General features: G+C 33.5%; 2 pseudogenes; one reads left to right on the top strand and one right to left on the bottom strand.

Moving 5' to 3' along the window:
- The window catches only part of LOC114371468, a 33,237-nt pseudogene extending 22,239 nt beyond the window's left edge, over nt 1-10,998 (bottom strand).
- Nucleotides 10,999-14,504: 3,506 nt separating this feature from the next.
- On the top strand, nt 14,505-16,898 carry LOC114371467 (annotated as a pseudogene).
- Nucleotides 16,899-17,412: the final 514 nt, after the last annotated feature.

Below are 17,412 nucleotides of genomic sequence, written 5' to 3'. Positions count from 1 at the left end.
AAGATGGAATTAACAAGAAACAGACCCAAAGTACTGAGACAACCAAGAACATTAGAAGGGTGCAGCTAAGCCACCAAAAGAATGGCACAATGGACAAGAACAATCCATTGCACCTAAAGCCCAAGATCTTGACAAGATGTAAAGAGAGCTACTGTCCATGTTCAGTAGTCATTATGATATTTTCCTCAGACACTTTATGTTTCTGTTTCCATCATTTTTGAGCATAGACACAAAAAAAACCAGTTTCTTTGGATTGGCTATAGAAATTTTGGAAGGTATAACAACGATGAAAATTTGTAGTTAAGCTTTATATGCATTGCTTTTGGATATTTGGTTGGAGCAAAATGGTTAAATTTTAGGAGTTCTCATTGGCTTTAGATCAGCACATAATAGGATTGTCTCCATATCATCTCTTTGATGTTCAACTCAAGGTTAGATTTGTCTGATAAATGTTAATAGAAGAGTTATACTATATCAAAATTTCATTGTTCAAGTGAATTATGTTTTGACCAGAAGGAAAACTTCTTTGTATCATTTCATTATACTAAAAATAACCAAAAGGTACTAACAAATAACGATTGAGTAGTATTAGAATATTCAATATTGTACTAGATTGTTTTCTATTTTAAAAACTGAACAAAATAGCACACCACTAGAAATGCCCTACAGTTAACCATTAAAAAAAGAAGAAACATGTTAAAAATTAATAAGAAAAACAAATGAAAAGATTGGTGGGAAAAAAATGCCCTACAATTCATTAGGGGTGGGTATACATACTGGTCTGACCCATGAAGCTCACATTTCAGTCTGGTCGAATAAGCCTGATCCACGAAATAAATGGACTTTATTTTAGGGTCCATATTCAATCCAAAAAAACCCACGGATAAACAGATTAGTCCACAATTAATTTGAAAAAAATATTTTTTAAAAAGCGAAAAATGAATAAAATTAAAAGCAAAAAATTTGACTTCATTTTTTAAGCTAAAATCTATCACACTAAAATATATCAACATTTTAAACATAAAAAAATAACAATAACAACCTAAATTAAAGATCAAAATCTTAAAATAACAAATTAACAATATTTGCACATGGGACTAAAGCGGGTTAAACGGGTAGTCCGTGAGTCCGTGGATAAAGCCTGCTAGGTCTGCGGGTTTAACAGGCCGGACTCAAAAACTCAATACGATAATTGGACTTTTGAAAAAGAGGCATGTTATCTACAGGCTTAACGGGCCAGCCCGTGGACCTAGGTCCGTATACCCACTCCTACAGTTAACCATTAATATGAAAAGATTGGTAGGGAAAAAAAGTTAATCTAATGAAAAACAAATGAGATCTCCTAATTCATTAATCTAGACAAATCAGATGGGGGAAATCAAGTGTTTACAAGACTATACAAAATTACATAGTAGATTGGTGGTGAAAATAAAACAATGTCTCACATGAATACTGTAACACCCTGATATATATATATATATATATATATATATATATATATATATATATATATATATATCTATATATTATTAGTAATTATGTTTGATGTTTGATTATTTGTTGCATTATTTTCATCCGTAATTATTTTTAAGGAGGTTAATTTAGTTAAAAGAGGGATGTGGATAGATAAGGATCTAGCTTCTTAAAGAAGCCTCTTGAGAAAGCTTCTCAAAGAAGCCACGAGGAAGCTTCTGGAGGAAGCCTCTTAATGAAGCTTCTAGAGAAAGCTACATGAAGCTGTCTCGGTAAAAACGCGGCCCAGCCTTTGTTAACCGTTGGATCTTCTCGAAATTCGGTCTGCAACTTCACAAGACACTTGTCCATGATTTGACCGTTGGGATCTTTGAGAAGATATCTGGAGTGTGCTCGAAACTTCCATTCCCGAGAGCATTTCTTATTTAAGCACTTCAGCCTTTGCTTTCGTGTAGCTTAGGAAAAACGTCATTTCTTCTTCTTTCTTTCTTCCAAAGCCATTTCTAAAGTTCCAAGCACTTTCTCCATCACCCACAACCACCATTAGCCACCACAAACCATCACTGTTCTCCATTGAAAACCCACACCGAGAGGAACCCTTCAACTAAAGCGGAATCTTCCAACTTGGCTTGCGGTTCGGTAGAGAACGAAACCTTAATCTGACCTTTCATTTTCTTTCGAGAGGCTTGTGTGGAATCGACGAGCAAGGACAGAAAGGAATCTTCAAGTGACGCAACGAGGAATCCGCGGGGTAGCTCACGATAGGTAAGGGGAGTTTATTATAAAATTTACCATTTTAACACCATAGTTAGGGTCAGGGAACCTAGCTATAAGGATATCTACCTGTCCCTGCTGCATGCTGATTTTTCTTCAAATAAAATTACGTTTTAACTAATGGGATGCGATATATATATATATATATATATATATATATATATATATATATGTATGTATTGTGATGAATGATATTGTTTTGGTTGTTTGAAATGTGTTGTTTGAAGACCGTGCGTGTGGAAATGATATTGTTGTGTTTGTTTGAATTGTTGTTGATGTTGCTATTGAGGATTTTAATTGATATGTGATGATAATGATAATTATGATGATATTGATTTGAGATAAAGTTGTTAATAAAGACCATGTCAACATGAATTGTTATTATTGATGAATATGTGAATATGAAATGAGGTTGTTGTTGTTGTTGATAACGTCATTAAGATGAGATGATATTTATGTTGTGAATGACATGGAAATGGAATGTTGATTGATGTTGGAAATGCATTGGCATGTGCATGTTATGTATGTTCGTGGGGGGCACTGTGCACTGACCTTCCAGGGTCTTTGGCACTAGCTTTTGGCCACGATCATACGTCGTATAGAGTGTATGTCATGGGGGGTAGAGTGCACTGACCTTGTCGGATGGCCCAGACGTGGGTAACTAGCGTGGTTAGAGAATCTAAGCATTTCTGAGGAGATGCTTAGGCGCTTTAATTGGTCCATGGTCTTTGGCACTTACTTTTGGTCGTGATCATAACTCATACGACACAGGAAATAGAGTAACTGTGGCCAAGTGTACTTTGTACTAGGGGGCTTGTCACCTGGTAGGGAACACCTTTGGGCTCCCAGGCTGATCACCTATGGGAGGGGGGCTGTTATGTGCACAACCGGGTGGTCTCGACAAACTTAGCACAGTTCCCTAAGTGAGAGTGTCGTGTGGACACGCTTAGGCTATTTCATGATATTTGGTTGTTGTTGGTACATACCACATTGCATCTGAGTGTTGAGTCAGTTGCATGCGTCATTCTGTGCAGTCTTGATTGGGTCCATGGATGGATGATGAGTAATTGTTGGATGTGAATGATGAATATTTGTTGGATATGAGTGTTGAATAAAGATTGTTGCGTATGCTTATCATGTTTGCCTATGTTCCTTGCTAATTGTGGTTATTCAGAATTGGTATTGGTTCTTTTATAATAAACTCACTCTTGCAATTTTGTATCGTGTGATTGATACCTGTGATGATCACGAACCTTGTTCATGGGAGCAGAATGACAGTGGCAGGGTGTAGGGAGTAAGATTCTGGTGAGGAGTCGCCGAGCCGACGTGATGACGTTGGCGTTATTTTGGGAGAGAGTTGTGTTTTGTAATCAACTCCTCCGTAGTTGGTCTTTAAGTTTTATTTTGTTGAGTTGAAGATGTAAAACTGGAATTTTAATTATATATATGAACATATTTAATTTTCCTTATGTGTATGACATGTACCGAATTATTGTTTCTATGTAATTATGCATATTCACTTAAGTAATGGCGTGTTGTTGGATGAATTTATGTTGTAACAAAATCACGTCTATTTTCATAAGCAAAAATTAAGGGAGTTCTTTTTATACAAAAAAATTGAAATTATCGAATATTAGAGTGTGGATACCGTAGCGACGAGGCGGGTCGTTACAAATACTATAAAATAGGGATAAAACCAAATGTTGTGCTTCAATCCAATCTCCTGGCCCCAATAAATTAAGCAGACCTTGTCCATGAACTCCAAGGTTTGCATTAGAATGCATCACAGAAGCCCCCTGTTAATGAAACCGATGAGTCAAATTTGAAGATAACATATGCAATAGTATTGTCCACTCAAGGAGTTGTCAAATACCCTGAATTGTTAACTTGAAATTAAAAATTGATAGCAACTGAAAAATGGGTGATATTCAGATTAAATAACAACAAAATTCCATAATCAGAAGTTAAATTAGTAATTAAAATGTCAAGGATAACTCAATAATGCCTTAAGATAGTTCTCACCAAATATGCTAAAAATCTCGTCCTTGTTTTGACTTATGATATCCATTCCTATTTCATTAGAAATCAAGTAATGAAAATCAAATTTCTAAAGACAAGAAGACATAAGAATAAGACAGAAATAAAAAAAGTACCTACTAGTACAAGTGAACCAATAACTCCAGAATTACATTCAAGATTTGTAATTTTAATTTGTATGTAAATTGAAGCTTTGATACGCTAATTCATGTTAAAACAGACCAAGTTAAAGGAATAAAAAGTGAAGCTACTAGATAAATTTCAAATCACCTAATTTAGAATAGCTCCATCCGATGGGAAGGATAACTACCAATAGCAGTTTTCCCCGTCCCAAAGTGCCTATACTAGATAATCATAAATTACAATCATAGCTCTAAGCATCTAACTTATATACTAAGCCTCTCACAGTCTCACTAATATAACTGTAAGTAACAAAGTTTTTCTCTTAAAGCATGGCTTGACAACAAAAAACAAATGGTAATACATCCATTATCGGTGTATGACAACTAACTATTGAGTAGAAAGTTTGGGTTTAGCCTCAACGAAAAAATAAAAAATGGATCATTATAGCTCACCAATTGTTTTTGCAAAATAATAACAATGGTCGATGGTAAGGTCTAGCTTGCTCAAGCCATGACTGTACCAATACATCAACACATTCATGATTTGTCATGTATGTACACATAACATCAACTATTGAGTTTACTCAATTTAGAGTCATTATGTATTTCCCTTAAAAGTATTTCTAGAGAAGTTTATCTAAACAACCCCAATATATGACCAATATTTCCCACCCGAAGCTTCTCAGGCACGGATCTGGGGTTTCACTCGACAGAACCAAACGAACATTATGTCATTTTCTCTAAATAACAAATAATAGCAACTAAAAAATCATGAAAAATAGAACGATATATGTTCTTGATATCTTTCTCCTATGAAGCAAATGGCAGGTGGAGATTGCTTACATGCTGAAAGTGTCGGAAACGGTGTTGTTGGAAGACCTAACGGCGGATTCAATATCGAAGGGGAAAGTGGAGGAGTCCTCAGAGGATTTGGCGGATGCTAGGAATTCCAATCGGCGAGCAACGACGATGTCGGCTTCGCCTCCTCCTCGCTGCTCTGCCCTGAGAACCAACCCTGCATTTTTCTCGCCGATTCCCACAAATGCAATTGTGATCTTTGCTTGAAGAAAGTCACAAACCTTCGCGAAGGGGAAATGGAACGAGGGTTTATGATTCGCTCTCCCTGGATTAGATTTAACTGTTGCGTGCTAAGGGTGTGACTGAAGGGCACCTTACCTGAGAGTGTGAAGGGGGTTTGTGGAAGCAGCGATGGTGGCTTTAGAGGGAATGTCCACGACGAGCTTGCGACAAGTATCGAAGGTCACAACGGAGGTTGTGGCAGACTGCGGAGATCATGGCAAGATGAAGGGTGCGAGTGAGATGTGCGGAGGTCACAGCTAGGGTGAATGGCGAGACAAAAGATGGAAAGGCATGTGCGTGAATTCCAAAGAATAAAAAGTAAAAATTAGTAATTATAAATGAGACAAAGGCGGTTTTTGAAGAAACGTAGTAATAGGCCTACAAACAAAGGCGGTTTTACGAAAAAACCGCCTTCATAACATTTATATCTAAGGTGGTTTGGACTTGATCGTCGTTAACACTTTATAAAGTTTAGTATTGATTTCAAAATTGCCACTACAAGTTTTACTACATCGGTTTTTTATAATCGACCTAGATTCAATGATGTTGAATCATACTTTTGTAGTAGTGACTAATACCTTATTGACACTAATACAACATGAGTATTGGTCATTAATTTGATTTAACAATAATACTTTTATTAATTTTAATATTTGAGTCAATAGTTTTATTTAACTAAACACTTCAAAGATATATAAATAGTATTTAAAAATATATATATATTTTAAATATTTAAAAATGACAGGTTAAAATATAATATTAAAAATGCCTCGATTTTGAGTCCCATTACTATATGAATTAGATCATGCACTTAAATAAGTTTTGTATGTTGTATATTTAGAATAATAGGAAACCAGCCACAATTTTCAATTGTTTTCTACTTGTGTAAATGAATGATTTTCTACATTTCAAGGAGAACATATATTCACGAAATTGTGTTAATGTACTAGACTTACCGCAAATTAGTTGAGATAATAAAAAGGTATAAGAAAAAAGGGCACGTCGTGCTGGTAAAAATAATAAATTTGAGTCATTACAATACTTCACTTTGATGAATAGAAAAAAGAAAAATAATAAATAAAGTTACATCATACTATCAAAACAAAGACAAATTGGGCAAGCCCGTATATGTGTTGGTGTATCAATTACACCTTGTTGAAATAATTACTATCACAATACAAAAGAATTGCCAAGTATATATATAATAAATATATTGTGCATGCAAATGAATAGAAATATGTGAGGGGTTGCAATCAGCTTCACCGTCCGATTTCAACCTACCCAAATATGAGGAATTGAAAATTTGAAGCAGCCATGTTCATGATTCAAGACAAATTATTGATGAAGAAAAGGTGTATAATGTCCTTTTTCTAGTTCCTTGGAAGAGTTTCTTTTTTTTTAAAAAAAAAAAAATAACTCCTTACCTTGAGGCGTTCCCCTTCAGCACCAGAATTCTTCTGCCTATCATCAAAATGGATACATACTATTATCTATATGAATGTTAAATGAGGTAAAATACTTCAGACTTCTTTCTTTGTTCGTTTAAATTATAAAAACAGAAATACACACTCTTAGGAATCAATTACCTCTTAGATCCAGCCAAATCAACAAGATTAACTCGAGCATACTGAAGGTGAGTCACTCCTTGAGATTCCCACTAAAAAAGTAGTTAAATAAAATTGTATCAATTACTTGCAGATTGTGGAGATTAGATGTCTATCATTTGCTTAACTGATCAGACCTTGGTACAAGTCACAAAAGGCATCCTATGTTTTGACAAAACTTAAGCGTTTACGCTCTATGCTAGCTAGCTAAGCGGATCAATATTAATGTATCAGCAGTTTCTCCTTTAACCCATGATATAGATTCCTGCTCTAACAGTTTTAATACCTGTAGTCATCTGCGAGACCCTTTAGTGTTATCTTTATCATTTGCATCAACGATAACCTTGAGGTACTTGAATGCTAATAAGGACAACGGAATAATGAAATTACCATAGAGAACATGGAGGAAAATTTAAAAGAATCGATAAATTATAGTAGTACTTGATGCAATCCTATCCCCCAAGGACATTGGATAGAAGACTCCAAAAAGATTGGACCAAAAATGCAAGAGAAGGCCGTAGGGTTCTCATGAGCTTTAGGGTAGATTTCGGGCCCATGGGCTAAGTATGAGCCCACTTATCTTTGTACATATTGGATTAAGGTTTCATTAATTTTGGACCTTATATTTAGGGCTCCATAATATAAGTAGGGTACCCTAGAAATATAGGATTTTTCAGTCCTTGTATTTTAGGACACCTAGACTAGTTTTTGTATTAAGGGTAGTTTTGTAATTTCACATGAACTAAGTGAATATTTGATGTGTGTGGTTGGAAATAAATTTAATTGAATCGGTAGAAGCCCAATCCAATTAAATTTTAGAGGGGGAGGTGAGCATTTGCTTACTACACCTCATTGCCATATCATATAGTCACACTTTGTGCATGTCCTTCATGCTTTACATGCCTCATGACACCTAAGCACACTTAGTGGAGAATCTTGGAATTGATCTTGGATTAGTGGGCTGAACCATAACTAAAATTCACTAATCATAATTAGTGAAATTTTGGTTCCAAAGTTTGGCTCCACAAATTTAATTTCAAATTCAAGTGAAATTTGAATTGAAATTCAAATTTCCCTCCAATTTTGTGTGACACTTAGGTTATAAATAGAGGTCATGTGTGTGCATTTTTTTTTAACTTTGATCATTTGAATATTAATTTCAGATTTCATAACTCTTTTAGAACATAAAATTTTGTTCTCTTCTCTCCCTCTCCCTTCATTCATCTCCTTCTTCCTCCAAACTCTTATCCATGGCCTCCTATGGTGGTGAGCTTCTTCTAGACTCATCTTCTCCTTGAAGTGGTGTCTCCTCTCTCTCTTCCTTCTCCATTTCGCTGCCATTTATCTCCCAAGAAGCAAAGGAATCCATTGATGAAGAAGATCCTAGGCCTACAAGCTCCAATGGAGCTTACATCAATACTCAACAGTGGTACAATGCCATAACTTACATGGAATGCGAAAGAGACGAAAGATGACACTTCAGTAGACATATAGCCTCTTTTGAACCATGGTCACCCAAATTAAGCACCATTTCTTGTGCTTTTGTATTTCTGCCAACAAATATAATAAAAGAAAGGATAAATGGTCACCCAAATTAAGCACCATTTCTTGTGCTTCTGTATTTCTGCCAACAAATATAATAAAAGAAAGGATAAATAGTCACTTTTGTCCATCAATGTGTAATTTGTTGAAAAATACGTCCTTGAAAGATGAAAATATAAAATTTAGTCCTGAAAGTGTAAAAAGTGCGACAAATATATTCGACCATTAATTTTCATCCGTCATGATTAATAAAATAGCCTACGTGACACAAAGGGACAAATTTGTCACTGAAATGATTGTCAATGTGGATGTCAGCATAGGGGTATATTTGTCATAATATTTTTTTGACTTTTCGTCTTCTTGCCCCGTTAACAAATGCGTCCCTGAAAGATGAAAATATAAAATTTAGTCACCGAAAATATAAAAAGTGCGACAAATATATATGAACGTTAATAATAGATTGTGACTAATTATTATTATTATTATTGTTGTTATTGTCATTATCATTATTATTATTGTGTATACAAAATTTAGTCACCGAAAGTATAAAAAGTGCAATAAATATATACGAACGTTAATAATAGATTGTGACTAATTATTATTATTATTATTATTATTATTATTATTATTATTATTATTATTATTATTATTATTATTGTGTTTTTGTAATTTATTGTTCCTATTCGTTTAGTATTTATGCAATATATTTTTAAATTGCCTTTTAATATATATTTTTTTATTATTTTGATTTTCTTGTCAAACCTTAATCTTTGCTGTTAAAATTTTTTTTATCTTATATCTTATAATTTTATCAAATTTCTACTAAATTTCTCACTTTTAATCTTTAAAATTATTCCATATCCTAATTCCAACTTAAGTATCCTTATATTTAGATTGAAATTAATATATCGAGGGTTTTGAGTAGAAAAAACACAATTGGCCGCGAGACCAAATTTATTTATTTATTTATTTTAAAAAAAGAATTTAATCAACTATTTTTTTTATAAAAAAGTCTCATAAAATTTAAACTAGATAAAGATAAAGTGAAATTATAAGTCTTTTTCTTTAATCAATAAAATATATTTATATACCTTAAATATGAAAAAATCTCTTAGATAAATCTTATGTGTTTCCACTCGAGACAACACTTATTATATATAATATGAATGAAATGAAAACAGTTACTAACAAATATAAATAAATTTAAATAAAAAATACAATAATATTTAAACTAATACAGAGGTTTATTCTTTACCTTTGGGACGTAGAGTTGTATCTCTCGTTGATTTATCGGCTACAGTGACATTGCATTCCATGTGACATACCGTGACAGAGTACGTAATAAAAATTAATAATTAATTTAAGATTAAAAAAATTGAAGAAATAAAAGACTTTCATTTTTTTAAATGGTAACTCAATTTTTTTTATATCATAAAACTAAAGAAATTTATTTTATTTTGGAAAATAAGTAGTAATTAAAAAACTAATTAACAATTTGATAGACGGATAAATAGATAGATAATCAAAATACAAGAGTTCAAATATTAAGTTATATTTTACTCTTTTTTTAATTCCTTTTTCCATAACTTTTCTCCTATACAATTCATTATTAACGGCCAGATATATTTGTCGTACTTTTTACACTTTCATAAACCTAAAGTTTGTATTTTCATCTTTCAGGAACGCATTTGTTAACGAATTATACATTGAAGGACAAAAGCGGCTATTTAGCCTAAAATAAATATTGTATTACTTACCATTTAAGAAAACAAAAACTTACCAAACAAATTTTCAATCCGGACCCAGCCTAATAGAAAAATAGAAAAAAAAAATGAAGCAATGCAAATTTAAGAGCAGAGGATATTAACCTGGTTTCGAGAATCACTTTGTTTGATTCTTCATCAGCATCATCATGAACCAGTGAATGATCAAATTAGGGAAACTTGAGTTATAACTAAACACGTGTCTGGTTAAGGCTTTCCATTATCATTGACAAATAAGACAGTTGGAACTCACTACTCACGATCTTCAACATAAACAAAATATAATAACTTTTCTCATTTAAAAAACGTAATATCGAATAATGGCAACTAATCCAAGAAACTCCAAGGAGCATCCTTTATTAAACAATATTAGTATAAAAAAAAAACTGAATGCAAGATGCAGAAATGTGCACAAGAATAAATATACCAATGAAACAAATATTTAGAAGTCATCATGAAAAAAGTCTACATTAATCATAGTATAAAGCAAACTTATTGCTAGGCACAATTCTATCAAAACCTTACCTGTTCTAACAGTTTTTCTGCTTTCATTTGATCCCCCTTTGCAAATGAATCAACTGCCTGAGGTAACAAGTGACCCATTAGTCTTTATATATGATCGCAAATAGAGCTTAAGGAAACTACTAGATTGATCAAATGTGGAACTAAATATAACCCAAACAAAGAATGCTACATACTGCTTTATTTAAAAAGTTATCATCGTGTTTTATGTTAATATCAGTTTCATGAAACTAATGTTAAAAGTTTGAGTACAATGGTGATTTTGAACATGGTGTATGTAATGTGTTAAAGTTCTACAAAATGGATTTTGGTGCTTGGTTATTTTTAAAGTATAAAGGGGAAGGACTTTTCAAGATAAAAGTCTTTGATTTCATTTTGAATGAAGTAAGTTACAAGAAACCTCTCAAAAATAACGGTTTCTCGGATTTTCTAGACTACGTATGTCAAACTCATGCTTCCATCTAAACATTTATTTGGAAAACAAAATGTATTATCAACAGAGCAAATTGATTATTTCATGTGAAGGGACAATTGAAAACTCACTTCGATCCTTCTGTTGTGGTTAAATATTCCAAATTTTGGCTGTATTGATCCACTTGAGGTAAGTATTCATAATCCTTAATAAATTTTTTGTTGTTTATAAATAAAATCATTAATTTTTTTTAATGGATAATAAAGTTATGTCTAATGTGAACTCTTTGTTGATCTCTCTTTCTCTCTCTCTCTCTCTATATATATATATATATATTACATTATTCTTCCCAAAATAAACATTTTGATTAATGTTATCTCTAATGTGAACTTACAAGGTTCATGCTACTGCTCCATGGCCATTTTATCATAGCTACAAGAATCAATTACCCACAAGAGTTTGGTTTAATGATCAATGGGTAACTAGGTTGGAGTTATATTGCAGACATGGGATACATGTGGTTACTTTGCTCATGTAATTGAAAATCTGCTGAAGCATTATACCCTTGATGAAGGAGCTGGGTTGCATGTCACATATGAGGCGAGGGGAAGATTCAAAATAAAAGTACACAACTTGAGCTGGGTTTACATATAAAGATAGAGCAGCAAGTTCCGATGCTTTTGGTTGAGAGACAAGCACTGAACGAGGCTATGGAGGGAGAGAAGAATGTAAATGTTAATGTTTTCAACTTTCATTCTATGTTTTGCCTTTTATTTCTCTTCTTTACATCATACCCCTTCCATTGTTCTAATTTTGCATTGCTTTTGAATGTAGGGTCATCATCACTTACCCTGAAACCAGAGGACTTTGCTTGTCCGAAGAGCAAACTGTTCCCACTGTAGGGATCTCTTGTGAATTTCAGTCTTATTGATGATTTTAATTCTCATATAAAATATCTATGTTGATAAAGCAGTGGCTTTTATTTGTTTCTTTGTAATTCCAGATTTTAAGGAGACCAAGGATAGGAGCAGGATACCAGCTCATAGATATCATAACCGAGCCTTTTAGGCTGGTCCGTCGTTGTGAAGTGACAGCCATACTTGTTTTGTATGGCCTTCCTAGGTATCCTTATGATATCGTCTATTTTCAAAATCTATAGTTTTTGCATATGGAATTCACTCTAAAAATTTTAGGTGCTTTGTCAACGAGGAAAAAAAAAAGGACACAAAATATAGATATGAAAGAGGCTTTTGGTCTATGTCTTAGTTGGCTACCTGCTGCAGATTGCTAGAATTGGAGTAGAAATTCCTTAAGGAATAAAGTTGCCTTGCTTATTCTCCATATCGAATGATAAAGGTTGTAATGATAAAGTGTTGTCGCAACGTGCCCTTCGCGGGCGAGGCTCTCGGGTGCGCTTTCCAAAGGAGGAAAGATGCGCGGAGTCGCCACCAACGTTTATTTATGGAAAACGTCGGAAAAACCGAAGGAAACTGGTCAAAATGAAAACTCTAAGTTCGGAAGTTGTATTTACACTTGAGGAAGGTATTACCACCTCTCACGTTTGTCTCAAAGGACAACAACCTATTTTTCAGAATTGTGGAAATTGTGTTATCTTAACTTTTAGTTCTTTTTATTTTTTGAGGTTGACAAAAGCGGGGCTCTTGATCCTACGTACCCTTCATCGAAGAGGAAATTTGACCTACGTAGTTCTTTCTTATGCGTGAATCAAGCGATTTTTTTTACTTGAAGGGTGATCATTTTAAGGCGTTGGACCTTAAAAGTGATCTTTTTTACTTAGTAAGAAACTGAAATGATAAACTTTCAAAAAACCTATTTTTGTGGACGAGCTTGACTTGGCGGGTTTGATTTTAGCCTTAGTTTCACTTTAATTATTAGTCAATTCAATTAAGAATGAGAAATCCCAAAGAGAAAACGTTCGATTGATTTTTCGCTTTACTTTACTAAAAGGTATTTTTTGATTATTATATTATTATTTTACCTCTTTTTTGAATTCCAACGTGGTTACGGCACGACCGAATGATCGGAATTCATTTTAACCGAAATTAACGGATGATACAATTCAAACGATCGGTGGAAATTTATTTTATTTTTAGATTAGGCGAGAAATGACTTAAATAAATGGCTTAAGCACGTCAAAAGGGGGTATAAAAAGTAAATGAAAATGAGAATAAAAATACATGAAACAAAATGTGGACCACCACGGGTACATAAAATGAATTGAAAAGCTTGGTTTGAGGTACTTACCCGTTGAAGACTGAAGAAAACGAAGAACTAACGATGAATCTTGAAGAATGGTCGAGAATCTTCGCGTAATTACTCACGGAAACGTTACGGAAGCGCCTCGACTTGAATTTTCTTCATGAAACTAATTTTCCTCAGCAATTTCGAGAGAGAGAGAAGTGCCTAAGGGGTTGAACCTCTTTCTTCTTCACTCCTCCCCCTATTTATAGCAAAATAGGGGAGGAGCTTGACACCCAGCTCGCCCAGGCGAGCAAGGTTGCTTCCTCCAGAAGCAACAGCCTTCTGGAGGAAGGATCTGGAAGGCCCAAGTGGGCCAGATTGCTATTTGTACCCCCCCTTTTTACTAAATGCACCCCCTTCTATTTTTTTTGGTAATTATTTTTCCATAACGTTACGAAACTTCACGAATTTCGTAATGATACTTATTTTTCTTCCGCAAGGTTACGAATCCTTATGGATTATGTATTTACTCTTTTTTAGCTTTCGAAGAAGTTACGGAAACTTACGGATTGCACAAAAACACCTCTTTTCGATTTCCGCCACATTACGGAATTTCACGGATTGCGCAAGCCTACTTCCTTTTGATTTCTGACACGTCTCGGGACTTCATTCATTGTGCAACAAAGGACGCCAAGTGTCTCGAAGCGGCCAATCAAAGATTGTATATCATCAAATAATAATCCCCAGACGAAATTAGGGTATGACAAGTGTCTATATATATATATATATATATATATATATATTGTGCCTTAATTTTTGTCTCTAATTGTATAATAAAAAGCGAAGGCTAGAGTTATGTGAATGAATCTAATTGTATAATAAATTTAGCAGAGACAGCAGCTGACGAAAACAAGGTGAGTGTTTACTCTATAATCAAAGATTCAAGCACTTTTCTGACTGATTACTGGATATTATGGCCATCGGAGATTTGGAGGCCTTCTTCCCTGCTGCAACGCGTGAGTATGCTCCTATGGTAGATGAAATCTGGAAAGATCCTGCTGTTCAAGAAACATACAAGACAAAAAAGGAATTACATAATCTTCCCAATGTTGCTAAATATTTCTTGGATCGGGTATAACTACTCCATTTACTATTTTGTCACTAATGTTAATGTACATTATACTTTTCAAAATTATAGAAACTATTAACCATTTGAGCTAGTACTTATTTTCTTAAAATTTTCTCAAGCTTGTCATTTGAGAGTTGAGACCAATGTGATTTTTAACTGCAATTTAATCATTAAATTAATTGTGTTTTCTATAAGCATTTAATGTACTTCTTTCATCATTGCTAATTGATAGTGGCTTCCCTCTTAATTAGCAAAACTGCAAAAGCTTAAATTAGTTGATATGTTTAGTTATTTAAGATTTATATGAATGCCATTATGTCTATCTTATGAACATGTAATTCTATGCAAGGACTGAACTTATATACAGTGTCGTAGGCACTTTTGATTCTGTAATCAAAATTGAAGTTTTATGTTGGTAATCTTTGTCAACCTTTAATGGAAACCTTTACGATGCGGATTAATGTAGTGAAAGTGTGAAACACCAATTTTGATTGGAGAACAATCCCAAAAGCACCTGAAGAACTTTAACTAATCACAATTGGAGTTTTGTCCTTTTTTTCTGGTGAAAGGGGGGACTGAGTTGGGAATATAGCTTTATTTGATTTAATAAAATGTGACTGGATTTGTATTATTTGAGGGTAGATTTTATGCATTTTAGCTTCTTCGTGTTATATATTTCTTATATGATTTTGTTTTGCAACTTGCATACCATTAGTGACCTTGAGGTGGCCTGAGAATGTATATCAATCATATCATTGCTATGTTGCCACAAGGCATTAACATAACTCTGTTTTCTTTACTAAGGTGTATACTTTTATGTTTTAAGCGCCTATCGCCTCAAGGCATTGAAATCCCTTTGTGATGTTACATTAATTCTAAAAATAAAAGATTATGATGTGTGCAACTCACTGTATGCTAAGTTCCTTGCTGCTAAGAGTCCCAAAAAATAGTTATTCTTTTAATATGATAACTATTATACACGCTTTAGTATCTGACTGTAAAGTTAGTTGGCTAGGCTTTTTCTAATGTTATGATTTATGAATAAGATGTAAAGGTATTTCTATTTCTCTTTTGAACCAGAAAGATACTCCTATGGTCCCAATAGGCGGTGATACCTCTTCAGACACCTTACCTTGGGGCCTTAGGCATTCATTTGGCTACTTTGACTCTTAGATTTAGCCGGATTCATGATGTAGGTATTATGTTATTATATATTTCCAGGTATTAGTATTTTATATCATTGATTTATTTAATGGATCCTGCCAGGTTGGTTTATGATAGGTTCCTGGTGCAATTTTGGCTTTATTAATTCAAAGAATAATAAAGTAAGGAAATCCTGACCATAGGTCCTGAAGTATATGCATAATATTGTAAGGATTATTAAGTGATGATTTGGTGGATGATATGCTAACAAAATATACTTTGGATTATACGGATAGAATGAGACATCACTCCCTCTCAAATTAGGTGGAATTTTGGACTGTAATGTTAATGGTGTATATTTGGAATTATGCTATAAATTATACCTTCTGATCATCAAAATTAATTAATATGAACTTCTTTTATTATTTTTTTAATAACTTTATTTTAATTTGAGTTGCAGGAGATTTAGGGATAAAAATGAGGTTGCAGAACCTAAGGCAGACCCAGAAAGGGATCAGAGAACTGTTTTTGCCTACCAGGTTTATTGGAAGTTCCTATTTTTGTTTGTTTTAAATTATATGAATTCATAAGTTCTACATATTTGGATATTTGGTGTCTTGTTCTGATGATTGGCTATTTGTTCGGTGATGATCTCAGATGCCGCTAAAAGCAACAGAGACAGATGTGTATGAGTTCTTTTCAAAAGCTGGCAAGGTCAGTTGCTTTTAAATTTGATCTACTTTTGCCATTGGAACTGTGATGACTTGCCTATTGAACTATTTTTTCTCCATTGGAACTTTATTGACTTATGTTGCCAACTTCTTCTTGGACAACTTGTAATGGTGAAACCTTCTGAAGCTGAAAAGAACCTTGTTCAATCTAATGCTTCTGGTGGAGCAGCCGGTGTAACTGGCCCCTATGGAGTTGTGGACCGAAAATTGTATGTGGGGAATCTTCACTTCAACATGACTGAGAGTTAGCTGCGGGAGGTATTTTACTTTTGTTGCTGTCCTATTGGCTGTTGTGGTGAGGATGTAGAGTTTTGGCATGTTTCTTGGTCTTTGCTACATTTATTAGGAATATGAATGCACATGATTATATTGAATACCAATAACTTGACAAATCACATCTCCTTAGAAATATTCAATTAAGTTTCTCTTATCCGGATCTAGTATAATTTAAAGACAGTATAAAAAAGATACTTTGTCCTAAAAAAAACTTCTTTTCGATAAAAAATTAAAAGCAGTCTATGAGGGTGGAAGACATTTTCAATCTTGTATTTTCTTCAGTTATGTTTGGTTACAATTTATAAGATTTGAATTTGAATAGTAACTTACATAATTCTAAATGCCATTATTGTACGTTTTCCTAAATTATAGTTTTACGACTTAATATATACTTTTTTTTTTTTTGCTCTTTTGGGGTATGAATTATATGATCATGTGTTATCATAAGAAGAATATGCATAAGTGAATTTGTAAAACTTTTCTCATTTTAGTTTCTCCAGAAGCTGATTTTTAACTTGTGCATAAACTCGGTTTTTCTTCTTATTTATTTCTCGCATAAGTGCTTATGGAGATTTGTTCACCATTTGATCGTGTTGGTTTTT

This window comes from Glycine soja, chromosome 10 (assembly GCF_004193775.1).
Source record: "Glycine soja cultivar W05 chromosome 10, ASM419377v2, whole genome shotgun sequence".
In the NCBI taxonomy this organism is placed as follows: domain Eukaryota; kingdom Viridiplantae; phylum Streptophyta; class Magnoliopsida; order Fabales; family Fabaceae; genus Glycine; species Glycine soja.
This window is presented reverse-complemented; position numbering and strand designations above follow the sequence as displayed.